The sequence below is a fragment of the Canis lupus genome, chromosome 11, assembly GCF_003254725.2.
Source record: "Canis lupus dingo isolate Sandy chromosome 11, ASM325472v2, whole genome shotgun sequence".
Classification (NCBI taxonomy): domain Eukaryota; kingdom Metazoa; phylum Chordata; class Mammalia; order Carnivora; family Canidae; genus Canis; species Canis lupus.
In genome coordinates this window covers 68,728,250-68,742,831 of record NC_064253.1, presented here as the reverse complement: position 1 = coordinate 68,742,831, position 14,582 = coordinate 68,728,250, and the positions used below count along the sequence as shown (strand labels likewise).

General features: G+C 41.7%; 1 long non-coding RNA gene across 1 annotated transcript; it reads right to left on the bottom strand.

The window, feature by feature from the left end:
• Window positions 1–2,265: 2,265 nt before the first annotated feature.
• On the bottom strand, window positions 2,266–12,662 carry LOC118350284 (uncharacterized). The gene is made up of 4 exons (XR_004803766.2): window positions 12,572–12,662; window positions 12,342–12,386; window positions 11,326–11,708; window positions 2,266–2,661 (listed from the first exon to the last, which is right to left on the bottom strand). It is a non-coding gene; the product is annotated as an uncharacterized LOC118350284 (long non-coding RNA).
• Between the last annotated feature and the right edge of the window lie 1,920 nt (window positions 12,663–14,582).

Genomic DNA, 14,582 nt, shown 5'->3' with positions numbered 1-14,582 from the left:
CAATTAATTACTAGCTCTAGTGATCAGTGTTTAAACGGGACAAAGAACACAACTGAGAAAGCAGGCGTGTTTTTAGATCCAGAAATAGCTACCACACTATTTCATCAAACTGCTTTAGCATGTTTGCTTTCCATCTGGTCTGTTTTGTCACCCAGTACTCATAAAAATTCTGCTTGATGGGGTAGAGAACAAAACTCCATGCATTCCTGTACATCAAAATATACTTTTTTCTCTCTTTAGTCCTGGACAAATCCAAGATGTATGAAGACTCAGAAGTTGTTTTGTTGTTGTTGTTGTTGTTGTTTTAATAGAAGTTGAAAAGCATCATACAACCAAGTTGTGACATAGGGACTGGGATGTTGCCCGAGGAGTTCAAGAGACCGAGAGTTGTGTGTTCATTTGAAGGCCACAGTTTAGCATCTCCATGGGGGCTGTAGCATTGTCTGGGGCGCATATTATATCGCAGGGGTACTAAAGTATGTGTGTGTGTTTGTGTGTGTGCGTACACATTTGTGTGTGCTTTTTCCTTTGTGAAGTGTCAGACGTGATCACTGAGTTGCCATAGCCTCCATGTTGCAGGGGCAGCTGCTTCTCTAGTCTCCTTTGTTCCAGCCTGCACTGCTGTCTTCTCACCGTCTCAGATCCCTCAGAGATCCTTACATTACAGCCATTTGCCCAGCCTCATCCCTGACTCTGCCATGACACCCTTTCTTCAGGTCCCAATGTGCTATAATTGCTCAAGGATCCAGCTGAGGTGCAAACCCCACATGGGAAGAGGCTGGTAAATTGATTCTATATAGACAGCATAAGGCAAGAGGAGTCAGGAGACACAGGTTCTGACCCCAGTCCTGCCAACTACTAGCTGAGAAGTTGTGGATGCTTTTCATCCTTTCTCAGGGCTTCAGCCTCCTGAACTGCCAACTTACGGATAATGATCTTTGCACAGGTCTACTATCCTGGCTACTGCAAGAGCTCAATGAATGGAGTAGGGCTTTAAAAATGGTACAACTTTTTTTTTTTTATTTATTTATTTGAGGGAGAGAAAGAGAGAAAATGAGTGGTGGGGAGGACCAGAGGGAGAGAGAGAGAAAGAGAGAAGCAGACTTCCTGCTCAGCAGGAAGTCTGATTCAAGGCTTGATCCCAGGACCCAGAGATCATGACCTGAGCCAAAAGCAGGTGCTTAGCCTACTGAGCCACCCAGGTGCCCCAAAATGGTACATCTTTTAATAACCAAAAGGTATTATATTGATAGTAACAGTTTAAGACTAGGGCAGTCTGTTTTCTAGGACTTTATCATAAGTGATCTCACTTTATACAAATAGAAATTATGTGCTATCTTAGGATGTTTTGGAACTGGATAAAAGCACAAATCTTCTTGTCCAGTTTTCCTACAAGAAAGGAAAAGCCAACAACAACAACATTCCTTTGCAGGCTGAAAAGATGTTTGGGGGCATGGAGAGAGGGGCATTTTAATATCAAATCTCACTATGAGAAAGTTATTCCCTGTTGAGTTTCCTTTCAGTCCTTTGGTTTGTTTCAAAGACACAGGCTTAATTTGGTGTCAGCTTGCCTTTAACATCCCTTAAGCTCTTGTTCATCTCCTTTATCAACAAAGAAACAAAGTGCCTAAGGCTTAGAGTTTTCTACAGGCAACATTATCTAGATAGAAGTTAGGTTGAAAGAAAATTAGATTTTGAGGTTTTTGTGTTTTTTTTTTTTTTTGACTAGAGATGTTTATTGTCCATTTACAGCATAAAAAGTTTACCCTTTAAAATAAATGTATGCAAATAAAAAGAATAAACCATTTCAAGAAATGCATTAATATGTAATAGGCATCTGTCACAACATAAATGGACCTTGAGGGCATTATGCTAAATTAAATAAGCCAGATAGGGAAAAACAAATACTGCATGATATCCCTTACACGTGGAATCTAAAGCAAATAAACAAAGTTAAACCCAAAGAAACTGAGAGTAGAAAAGTGGTTACCAGGGGCTGAGGGGGTGGGAGAAAGAGGGAGAAGTTAGTAGGTTATAAACTCCCAGCTAGAAGATAAATAAAATCTGAGGATTGAATATAAAACGTAGTGACCCTAGTTGAAAACATTATATTATGTAATTAAAATTTGATAAGAGACTAGAACTTAAATGTTCTCATACACACACAAAGATATAAATATGTGAGCTGATGGTATTAATGTGCTAGATAGTATACACACTTTCACAATGTCTATCAAATCACCACTGTGTACACTTTTACATTCTTATAATTGTATTAGCTGTAATTCCACAAAACTGAAAAAAAAAATATGTAATAGAAGTGATGGAAGGCAGGACTAGCACACATGACTGTGTATTAGTTAATCTATTGCTCCGTGGCTTAGGCAATAATAAATGTTTTTACCTGTCATAGTTTTGGTAGGTAAGAAATTTGGGGGTGGATACTGTTCTGGTTCAGGGTCTCTCGTGAGGTTGTCAAGATATCAGGCAGACCTACAGTCATCCGAAGGCTCAGCTGGGGCCGGAGGATCTGCTTCCCAGGTGGTTGACTCACATGACTGGGAAGACAGTGCTGGCTGTTCCTCAACATATGGGGCTCTCCACGGTCTGTTCAAGTGTCCTCATGGGTATGTCTGCTTGCACACCCCTACAGCAAGTGACCTGAAAAATCAAGGTGTAAACATCAGTGTCTTTTATGAAGCTGGCCCCAGAAGTCACTCACTTCTGAAATGTCCAGTTAGTCACCCAAATCAGCCCTATTCAGTTGGGGAGGAGCCCCACAAGGGGTGGATAAGAGGAGACAGAGATCACTCAAGTGATAGGCTTCCACACTGTGATATATCAGTGACCAAAGTTTGAGAAATATTGATCCAACCTAAAGTTACAATTTTATACAGAGGGCAACAAATGAGTGTCAGAGAAGAGAGATAATGTAACCAAGCCCAGCCAAGCATTTTTGGCAGAGTGAAGGTTAGGATCAAGACGGCCTGGTCCCCAGCACAGTATAATAGCCCCCCACCCCCATATTGCACATGCAGACACTACCCTTGGCCTTCCAAACTTTAGGAGAAATCCAACCCTCTCTCAGGGCAAGACTTCTCCCCAGCCTCCAACAGGGAGCTGATGCTGTAGCCAATTATCGGGCCCTCAGACATCCCATTTGGGTCTGGGTCCGGGCATGTTAGCTGATTTTAAAGACAGATAGTGAATCTGGGGTCAAAGATCATCTACCCTCACCCCCACCCCAAGGTTGTAAGCTAACTATACACAGGCTGTGTTCAGCCACAGATAAGTCTGCTTGGACTAAACAAGGGCATTGCTAGTTTGCTTTATTTTTTTAATGAGTTGTTAATTAGATGTGAAATCAGGATATTTCACATAAAAATCTAGATATGAAGTTTCCCTTGAAATAATCAGAAGTGTTGACAATGCCTGGTCTATTTTTCTGCACAGTAGCCCTGTGCCGGAGTTATGTTTAAGCTACATGTGATCCTTTATTCACTGTGGTACCTGCCACTCGTCTGCTTTCTTAAATTCCCTTCTTATTCTCTACAAGCCATTGAACTGACTACTCTTGACTTAACTCAACTCTCCCATTTACAGGTAGCTAATCTGACACCTTGACAGTTGGTGGGCTTACATCTATTAAATGACATTCCTGAGGCCACATGGCCGCTAAGCAGTAGGGTAAAGATCATGGCAAGTTACTTTCCTACCTAAGCTGATGCTCTTCCCAAAACACTCCTCTGTGTCTCTCACAAATAGGCTTCAAGATACCCACAGGATATTCTAGATTGCTCAGCGAACATGACTCTCTTCCTCTCACTGTACTTTTAGCCTGAAGAGGGTCTCGTATTGCACAGCTGAATGAAGGATATTTCAGGGAAGAGGAAATGTACAGCTCAATTCCAACCCATTACCACAGTATAAAAATGAAAAGTTGAAAACTGACACATACCTCCATTCTAAAGGAAGGATAGCAAATAAAGAATAATAGATAGAGAAAACGCAAGGACAAAACCACTTAAGTCCTGGGAAACAATTGGCAACAATCCCTACACATCACTGATCCCAGCCTATCCAACTACCAGGCTCCTCATCTTAAATATTTCAATTTACCATTTATTATTACTAAAAATAAGTTATTTTAAATCTTTCAAGGAAGTTTCTTGCTTCCCCATTTCCTGACGTTTATGAAGTCACCATCTTGGCCTACACATGAAAGGCAAGGGTTTTAACTAAATTGCATATAAAAATGGTGGAGGAGAGAGAGTGAGGGAGATTTTGGCATGCTGAGAGCTCCCTGTGAGAGATGATCTTGAAAGCCAGGCTCGACAGCTGCTCTGGTGATCAATACAGAGAACTCAGATTCCCCAGCACCAACTGGCTTCTGCCAAGGTCACGGGCTTGTGTCCAAATGCACTGAACTAGGAGGGGATTTTGCTTCCCCTGGCCCCCCAGCTCAGATCAGCTTTCACTTACGAATCAAGAGATGGGGGTGCACTGTGACCGCCACCGCAGAGCCACAAGTCATAGCAGACCTAGGAAGTCTGTGTGCAGCTCTCCAGCAATATAAGGCAATAGTGAGGGGGTGTCTTTGTCACAGAGCATTGGACATTCTGACTCATCCCTCTGGACTCCCACACCGCCCCCACCTTCCACACCGGAATCTCAGCCCCTCCCCCTCCACCAAGAGGCTCCGGATTTCCTCCATGGAATTCAAGGTTGAGCCCTGGTCAGCTAGTGGTGGTACAGATAGAATGATTCTTTCCTCCATGTCACATGCAAGCCAGGGCTTCCTCTGGGCAGTGAGGAAGGAATGAAATGAAGTGGAGAATTGTATCTCCTTTCACTTGTTCATTCTAATATTAGCTAGGTTGTCTACAGGGCTCCATGCAGCAGTTAAGGCCTAAATAACTGAGACACAAGCCCTCCTCACCAGAAGCTTTGGTAGAGGAGAGAGATTGATGAAAACGAGGTTGCAAGTAATGAGATGAGTGTTATTATCTGGGAAGTGGAAGAGGAATGGAAATGGATGGAATGAGGAGCAGGGGAGGAAGGGACCTTAGGGAAGATGAGAAAAATGAGAAGGATTAAGTACCAACCATCCCAACCGGAGAGAGGAGGGAAAGTACATCAGATGGACAAAGAGCTTGAGTTAAAGCCTGCTGGTGAGAGCAACTAAGGTGTATTTATGGAATTAGAAGCAACTCCATAGAAATAGGGGGCAGAGGCCAGGTGAATAAAGGTCTTAAAATATTTGGCAATGCACTTTCATTCAGTCTAAGTTCATTGGGGACCCAGTGAAATGTTATCACCAGTGGGGTGACAGGCAGAGCTGGAGTGTAGGGACTTCCATGAGTCCTGACAGGTAGGAAATGAAACTCAGAGCTGGCCTCAAACCCACCGTAAACATCTCTGTTGAGAAACAGAATAAAAGCAGAGTAAGGAATGGGTGGAAGCTACAGCCTTCTGGGCCCTCCATCCCAAACCAGCAGCGGCACTCAGGGTTTCTACTCCTATGGGAAGAACCAAGAATAAAGCTCCACAAGAGGAAACACTCAAGACTTTAGTCAGGCTCTGTGCTCCGAAGCAAAAGGCAGACCAGGGTCCCCTGTTACTAGGAAGAGACTGAAATTAACCGGTGATGCGACCGTTGCCTGACAAAATCGGCTGGAGTGTGCGGATCCATCCCTGCAGCCAGGAAGCCAGCTGAACCTGGCCTTGTGCTCCCTCCAATAACCAGACCAAAATATCTCCACAGTGTCTGTGGACCAGGAATCTCCAACGGTTGTCAGAAAACACAGTTTTGGAGGGCAGCCCCAGAAATATAAAGAAGTACTCTCAAGTATATAAAGGCTTCATCAAAAAATATGCAATAAATGTTATTTTCATTATTATCTAGTAGTTATACAGCCTTTAATCTGTAATAAGCATTGTTTGAATATTATCTATCTAGATACACAGAGAAAGGATATATATATATGTGTATATCCCAAGTCACACAACTTTTAACTGATAGAGCCTAATTTCAAATCCACTTGATCTCAGAGTTGCATTTTTAACCACTATGCTGCATGGCCTCTCTATGATGGAACACTAAAAACATTCCCTTTAAGATCTGGAGGGAGCCAAGGAGGCCTTGTGTCACCCCTACTATTCAACATTGTCCAAGAGCCCTGGCCAATGCAATAAGAAAAATAAACATGTGATTAAAAAAAAAAAATAACCAGAGATAAAATGGCCTTAACTTGCAGACAACATGATTAGAAAATTCAAGAAAATTACAGATAAAATATGAGAAAAGAGAGAATTCTGCAAGCTGTAAGACCCGTTCACAAACCCATTAGTGTTCCCAGAAAACAGTTCTACCAACTAAAAAAATGTAGTGGGAATTACAGATACTTTCATGATAGCCAGAGAAATTTTAGGACTCTTATAAATAATTCTAACAAAAATGTAAATAAACCTTTAGGAGGAAATTGTAAGGAATTTTTAAAGGATATAAAAGGAAGCATAGATAAATATTTATAGAAGAGAAGATTCAGTATTAAAGTCTCTGTTCTCCCATCGAAGTAGTCTATATAGTTGTTCCAACATCAGTGAAAATCTCAGGTCAGAGCTTATACTCCTCATATGGAAGAATCGAGAAATAAAAAATTTTTGAAGAAAATAATTAAGAGTACCAAAACCAGATAGTGAGCCTTATTCTAACATTATAGCATTCAAGACAATGTGCTATTAATGTAAGAGGGAACAAACAAATCAATGTAATAGAATCAAGTTCCTTGAAACAGACTTGTGGAAACTTGGCATTATAAATAAATATAGAGGGAAAGACTATTCAATATTCAATGGTACAAGGACAATGGGCTTTCCATCTGGAAACAAAACAAAATTAGAGCACTAGAACAAAATAAATTTCAGGTAGATTGAAGATCACAATTTAAGAAGTAAAATTTTTATAAGGTAATGATTAAAAAAATACTCAGAATCAAGGATTTATTGAACCAGACACAAAAGCTCAAGCCATAAAAAGTAAAAAGTTTGTTCAATTTGATGGCATTAACCTAAAACTCTTTTACATGATAAAGACATCACAAAAAAATAAACAATGTGCCATAGACTTGGAGAAGTTATTTCCAATTTTTTTTAGTTTTTGACTGACAAAATATTAATATGCAGACTACACAAGGTCAAAATTTCCACAAATCAATAAAATAAATACTGAAAATTAAAGACAAAATAGTAAAGGCATGAACAGGCAAGTCATGAGAGAGAAACTCTCAGCAGCCAATAAGTACAGAAAAAGAAAATTATTCTCATTAACAAATGTAAGTTAAAATGTAATAAATAAATTTGAATAGTTTCCTAACAAATGCAGACATAGAAAACAAAACACTTTTGTCAGACCCATCAGATTGTCACGTATCAGACAATATCAATTATGGGTAAGGATGTAGGAAAATGGAAATTCTCCCTAAAGTGCTATTGAAAAGTTAAATTGGTACAATGTTGGAAAGCAATGTGTTTGATATTATCTGGCAAATACAAACCTGGGCCTATTATGTGACCTGGAAATTCCATATCTAGGTTCATTCGACATGAACTTCTGTGTACAGAATGCCCCTTGCAGTGTTGCTTGTGATTAGGAACAATTGAAACCAACCGAAATGTCCGCCAATAGGAAAGTAGATAATATTAAGTTGTGGGATATTCACACAAGAGCTCTTCCTAGCTCAGTTCAAAGTGAATGACTTTTACCTGCATGTAACAACATGGCTAATTCTCAGATCACAGTGTTGTATTGAGAAAAAGGCAACTTACAAAAGGATACATATAGTTGTCAAGTTTCAATGCATGTAAAATAATACTATATATTCCTTTTGTGGCAGCATATATGTCATTTTAAAAGTTGCTAACATTAAGTGACACAGTTATTCATTAGACTATTTGATGCTTACTTTACAATACAAAAATCTTTTAATATGAAGTAAATTAGAGAGGGTAAGGTTCTAGGCAGGGGGAACAATGAGGTCATTCAATATTTTAGGCAAAGCACAGCGGTAATTTGGACTGTGATGGATGGATGGAGGGTGGTGGTGGTATAGGGAAAGGTGCCACATCTTAGAGAACATCACAAACCAGGAAGACCAAGGGCAAAAACCACATCCCCCAACTTTGAGCCTGAGATCACGCTGGTAGCAATACTCAATGTATAAGATCAATAGAAGCATTCTTATTCTTCCTTTCATCAAAATCAGGAAAATAAAAACTCAGTAAATATTGATATCAAATTTAAAAACATGTCTTGGGTCCTGTGTGTACTTAAGAGTTTTGTACAAATTTGGTATAAGAGGAAATTGACTTTAGTAAGCAGACAAGTAACTTCTGAGTGGATCTGATGATTGCCCTGCTTTCAAGGGGAGGCAATGGTCATAAAATTGATAGACCAGCAATGTAGAGCAGCAGAAAGGAAGGAGCCATGTAGAGGCAAAACGTCTTCAATTCAGAAAAAGAGAGTGTTAGACTACCAAATCTTAGATGCCCGGGAAAGCATTTGATCCACTGTTAGGCCTTTAAGCAGATCGGTGGCTGAAGCACTCATACTAGGTGTTATGTTCAACAGTTTCACAGAAGAAGTCCACCATCCAATAGACCTGTGTTCACTTTCTGGGTTTGCATTTATGAGCTCTTTGAGCAAATTATATAAACTTTCTGAGTGTCAGTTTCCTTACCTGCAAAATGGGAGTAATAATAGTACCTCCTTTAAGGTTCTTTATACGATGACAATTAAATGTCATATAAAGCCATCCAGTAAATTACAACTGTTCACTGTTAGTTGCCATAAGTTATCATTGCCTCTGTTCCTGGTAGAAAGGACCTAAATCCAAAGCAAATCTGATCTATCCTCTGTTCTTGGCAGCTCTCACTGCCCTAAACCTTCTGAATTTTTGTTGCATCTGGAAGAGTCAAGAGTTGAGCAAAGTCTACCACTATCTGATTCTACTCTTAAGGTCAGTCCAGGTCAGAAACTGGGGCATACGGAGTACCTCTGTGGCCTTTTCCTGATATGCTCACAGGAGCAGCCACTCCATTATTTTCTAGTAGGCCAAATGCCAGAAATCTTGAATATATCTTGTAACACCATATGTCTCAGTCCTTAATAGATCCTTTGAAGATTATAACAGCTTGCTGGGTTCATCCTTTTAGTTTTTTAAATTAAATGTTTAAGATGCATTTGGGTGGCCAACTGTAAACCTTCTCTTTGCATTAATTATTTGCAGACATTGAGGCTGTGAGTTAGGGGGTGGAGGGTGCTAGAAAAATCCATGCCACTTGTTCTGCATCAGCACATAGTTTAGTACACATATTTACAAGTGTATGAGCTCAATATAAAAGCTTAACTTTGTCCAAACTATTAAGGATGTTTCCTGACACCTTAGAAAATGGAATTAAATTCAGACCATCCTAGAAATGCTAAAGGAGTCCATCATACAACAAGAACACAGCATCCAAAGGGAATAAACACTTTCCATATGCCAGGCACTCTGCTAGGAACTTTCTATGTATTAGCCTATTTATTAATCCTCATCTCCCCAGTAAGAAGTTGCTATTCATGTTATCCTCATCTTACAGGTGAAAAATCCCAAGGATCAAAGGGTTGGATTGAGTTGCCTAAGGTCATTCAGCTGTTGGGTAGCAGAGTCCAGTAGGAAGCCCAAGTGGTTCTGCTTCTAGAGCCAAAGCTCCTTCTCTACTGGAGCTTCAAGAAGAATGGAGAGGGAAGTATGAGGACTGAGCAGTTGCCAGCACTGTTTTAACTGCTTGCAATCTTCACAGCACTAGGAAGAGGATATTATGATGATCATTATCCCCACTTTATAGATGGGGAAAGTGAGGTTTGCCCCCTCAAAATCAGCCAGTACGGGCAGAGCTGAATTTCTATTGCAGAGTGCAGGCTATTAGCCACTCCGCTGTCTTGCCCGTTGAAAAAGAGTGCAGCACATAGCAAAGTTATCTGTGAATGTATGGTATCCAGAGTCTTTCTGATATTGCCTATTCCGTTAAGAATGATATCCCTTGGCCAAGCAGTAATACTCTAAATTGTAAGAGAAGAAAAGTCCCAAGACTTAGTCCAAGTAGGACCCAAGACTCAAAGATGGGAGTGGCTTACCCCGTCCAAGGACCAGTCAGTGGTAATGCTGAAGCAAGCCTCCCCAGCCCCTGGCCCGAAGGCTCTGTAGTCATGGGGAGGAGGATCAAAGGACAGAATTGCTGCTCTAGGCAGAAACACTGTAATGGAAACCATCTCGCAGGCTGGGGCAGAAAAAGCCTTCCCTCCTCGTCACATTTTAGCTCTGGGCAGAGTCTGTGACTCATCCAGGGCATTTGGGTGTGTTTCTTCCATGAAGCCAGGGTATCCTGGGCAGAGTCCCAAAAGAAAGACAGAAGGAATCAGGAGTCTCCTCTACTCCAGGGGCAGAGAAAGGGGCTGTCTATCAAGAAGTACTGAAAGGCCCTTCAAGTGCTCCTCGGGAGCCACCAGGGGAGTACAGCCATGAAATGTCCTGGCATTGCTCCTTCAGTCATTTCAAACATGAAAAAAAGAACAGCTCTGGAGATGAAACATTGGAGTTGTATGGAAGAGTGAGTTGTTAAGCCAGACCGACTTGCACTCAAACCCTATTTCCATCTCTCACAAAAGGAGTGAGTCATTCACGTGTGCAGCCCTGAGCTCCGTCATTTATAGAACAGACATCATAAATGCCTCCCGTGCAGAGTCACAGTGGGGCTTCATCGAAATAAAGTATGAAGTGTTACTGATGGAGAAAAGGAGTTCAACAAGTGCTTAATAAAGGTCGAATCTGTCTCCTCCTGATAAGGCTGAACCAAGCCAAAGAAAACTATTTGGAGGATAGAGTGGGCTAAACACACAGCGAAAAGAAGTTTGTGCTTCTAAGCTAAGGATACGGAGATGGAGATATCTACACATGGGTCCTTGTGATGTGGAGCAGGAGTGTGAGAGCCAGGGGAAAGAGAATGAAAGGTACTAACTCACTGGCTGTGACAATCAATGAAAGCCACGTGCCAAGGAACGTGGGTGATTGCCAGGATCTAGAAAATACAGGGAAAGGGACTTTTCTCCAGAGCCTTCAGAAGAAACATAGCTCGCTGACACTTTGTAGCCCCATGAGACTGATTTTGGACTTCTGACCCCCCCAAACCATGAAACGATCACTTTTTAAGCCAAATTTGTGCTAATGTGTTACATCAGCAAGAGGAAACTATTGCATTCGGGAGTATCACAAGCAAAACACTCACCTTAAGGGCATAACTGCACCATCGGATGAGTAGGTGAGACCCAATGTCCCAGAGCCAGCATCCTGAGAACACTTGAGGTCACAAGTCCATCCAGGGGCAAATGTAACAATTCCTAACTAGTCCCCAGCACCACCATTAGTTCCCCATAACATAGCCTTTATTTGTTTTTTGTTGTTGTTGTTTTCTCTCGTTACTGGAAACATTCTCAGGATGATGTTCACCCAGTCTCTCTTTGAAATCTTCTATGAGCAGTTTTTGGAGGAACGTTTATGAGTGCCACGGATGCAGCAGGTGCACTTGCTGAGAGCCCTGCTTCTCTCTGGTTCTCTCTTACTGCTGTTTTCCCTCATGAGCCTTGCCAACACTCTCGCTGAGCTCTGGAACTAAGGAGAGAGATCCTTGGGAGAAAATTGCCAGATTTGGTCCCTATTCCCAAAGTTGCACTGCTTCTTCCCAGAATCTTACAGTTTTTCACAAACATGATTCCTCCAGCTTTAGATATCACTCCCATGACATCTCCTGATTCGGGACATCTCCTCTTTCATCTTTGCCCCTTCTTTCTTGCCCCTCCCCTGCCCATATCAGAATGTTTCCCTCTTTATTCTGATTAAAAACTGAAGCCTCATCCATGTATAACAAATTATGCAAATAAATGATGGGTTGAGAGGGGGTATCCTTATGTTGGAAGCATAGGAATCCCAGGTCCAGCCTCTGCAAAACATCTTATTCCATAAAGATAGACATGTTCTGCTTTTGAGTACATCCCTTCACAGGGACCCTCTGGGTGCCATATGCACTGCCAAGATAAATGTGAGTACTCAGGTTTCAGGGTTTTCCCAGTCTCTCCCCGCCCCCCTCTCCCTCCCTCACCAAGTCCATTCTTTACTGTGTTCTGATTTCTGATTGTAAAGGAACTAGGCTGGCCCAGGATGAATATAGTGCCTTCTGCAAAAGATGACCCTGGAACAGGAAGGAGAATGTTAGATACTGTGTCTGAGAATATCAGTCTTCTGTACCTGGAGAAGTTCTTTAAGTGAAACAATACATTGAAGCCTCTCCTCCTGCCAGACAGAACAAACACATCATTATCAGAACCCAGTATCTCTGCAAACTCTGGTACTGGTGCTGGGGTATGAGAGCAGCCTCAAAAATGCATTCTTCTTCATCTGAGTTTGAAACCAACTGAGAAATAAGACAAAAAAATTAAGGCTAAGGGAAGCCAAAGCATCCCTTTTGTTACTTGTACCTCTGCAGTTGGAGAATGTGGCTTCTATCAACGAATAGATGAGACCCCAAGATTACCAAGGTATGCACAGCTCTGCACCTGTGAGTCTCCCCTTCCATCCCTGAAAGAAAAAGATAGAAATAATCCCTATAGTACAGCTCATGCCCAGTGAGAAAGAATGAGGCACATGCAAAGCTCTGCACACTCAGTTCCTAGATCCAAATTCACCAAGTGGATGAGCACCTATACCCTCTCCCCCAATAAGAATGAGTGTGGGTTCAGAGCCCATAAACATTATGCCAATGGAATTCCCTCCACATTGAATATTATTTCCACTGCAGCAAATTATGTTTTTGTCAAAATACTCACTGCCCCTCTCTACTGGGCTCATCCCTCTGAGAGCATTATCTTTCCTATGTCCATGACACTTGCTTTGGTGAGCAAGATGTGAGTTTTAATGGTACAAGCCATTTCTCCTCAGATACTTTGAGAGCCATTGCATGCCTCTAGCCTCTTTCCTTTCCTCTGCCATGAAACGTCGTATCTCAGAGTGGGCTTCTCCATCAGCCTTGGTCCCAAAATGAAGAAAGAATAGAGTAGAATTGCAGTCATCCCACAATGGACATGAGTTGGAATGATAAATAAATATTTGTTGTTGGGAGTCAAGAACATTTTGGAATCAATTGATATCTTAGCCGAACCGATCTTATACTTAGAGATACATGTAGGTTCCTCCCCACCACACACATCCATAGTAGCCAGCAACTTTTGTTTCTGCTTGGTTTTCTATCTTTCATTCTATCCATCCATTCATTCATTGAGTGTTGAATGGACACCAGGCCAGGTAAGAGGTATCAGAGCTGCAATAATAAATAAGACATGCCTTGTGGGGGAGTTAGTTATGTCAAGAAATAACTCAAATGGAGGAGTGCCTGGGTGGCTCATTCAGTTAAGTGTTTAACTCTTGATTTCAGCTCAGGTCATGATCTCAGAGTCCTGAGATCAAACCCCTCATTGGGCTCTGTGCTAGGCATGAGGTCTGCTTAAGATTCTCTCTCTCCTTCTCTGCCCCTCCCCACCGTTCCTCTCTTTCCCTCTCTCTCAAAAAATTAATTAAATTAAATTAAAATTAAGAAAAGAAGTAGCTTAAATGGAAAGTAGTAAGTGTAGTGGCAGAGGATTATGCAAAGTGCCAAGAGGGCCCAGAGGAGGAAGGATAATTCAGATCAGCTAAGGAGATCAGGAAAAGCCACAGGCAAACTCTGCAGGAGCCCTTCACTCCAGGGGCCTCTCATAAAATGTGGCTGACACACTTGGCATATCTTGGTATTATCCCTATTCTCTGGAAGTCAGACTCAGCTGAGATGGCAACCAAAACAATTAACTGAGCTGCCCAACACATCAGGATATATGTCAAATTCCAAGAAACGTAGTAGGAATTCAGAGTAAGGACAACATCTTTTTATCTGGAGCCCATAAGAAGTTGAGGAGGCTAGATTTCAGCTGAGCAGTGAAATATGTGTTTAATTCTTCCCAGTGAAAGAATTGGGGGCAGGTCACTTTGGTAGAAGAAAGAGAATGTTCAAAGAACCAAAGATAGGAGAATAAGCTCTATTCCAGAGACAGTGTGTGGAACAGAGAGATAGCATTCATGAGGAGAGCAGGCTAGAAGGAGGCCTCAGAGACAGATCCTGAAGGCAAGATGAAGACCTGTCATCCTAAGGTGACAGGAGCCACTGAAGTTTTCTGAATATGGAAATGGCATGATAGAAAAGGCACTTAATAATAATGGGCAAATGACCTGGCATGGTGGAGAGTGACATAGAAGGACCAACTGGAGATGAAACAACCAACTAAGAGGCTGCTAAATGTTCTGGGCAGGAAGTGAGGGGGTCCCATGCTGGGAAGGGGGATGGAAAGAAGGATCCATAATTAATGGTGTAGGGATGCTGAGAGGTGCTTGGGAAGTCATGGACCAGAGCCCCAAGGAGCCATCAGAGTTGAGTGTTGAATAATGAACAAAACTCAGATG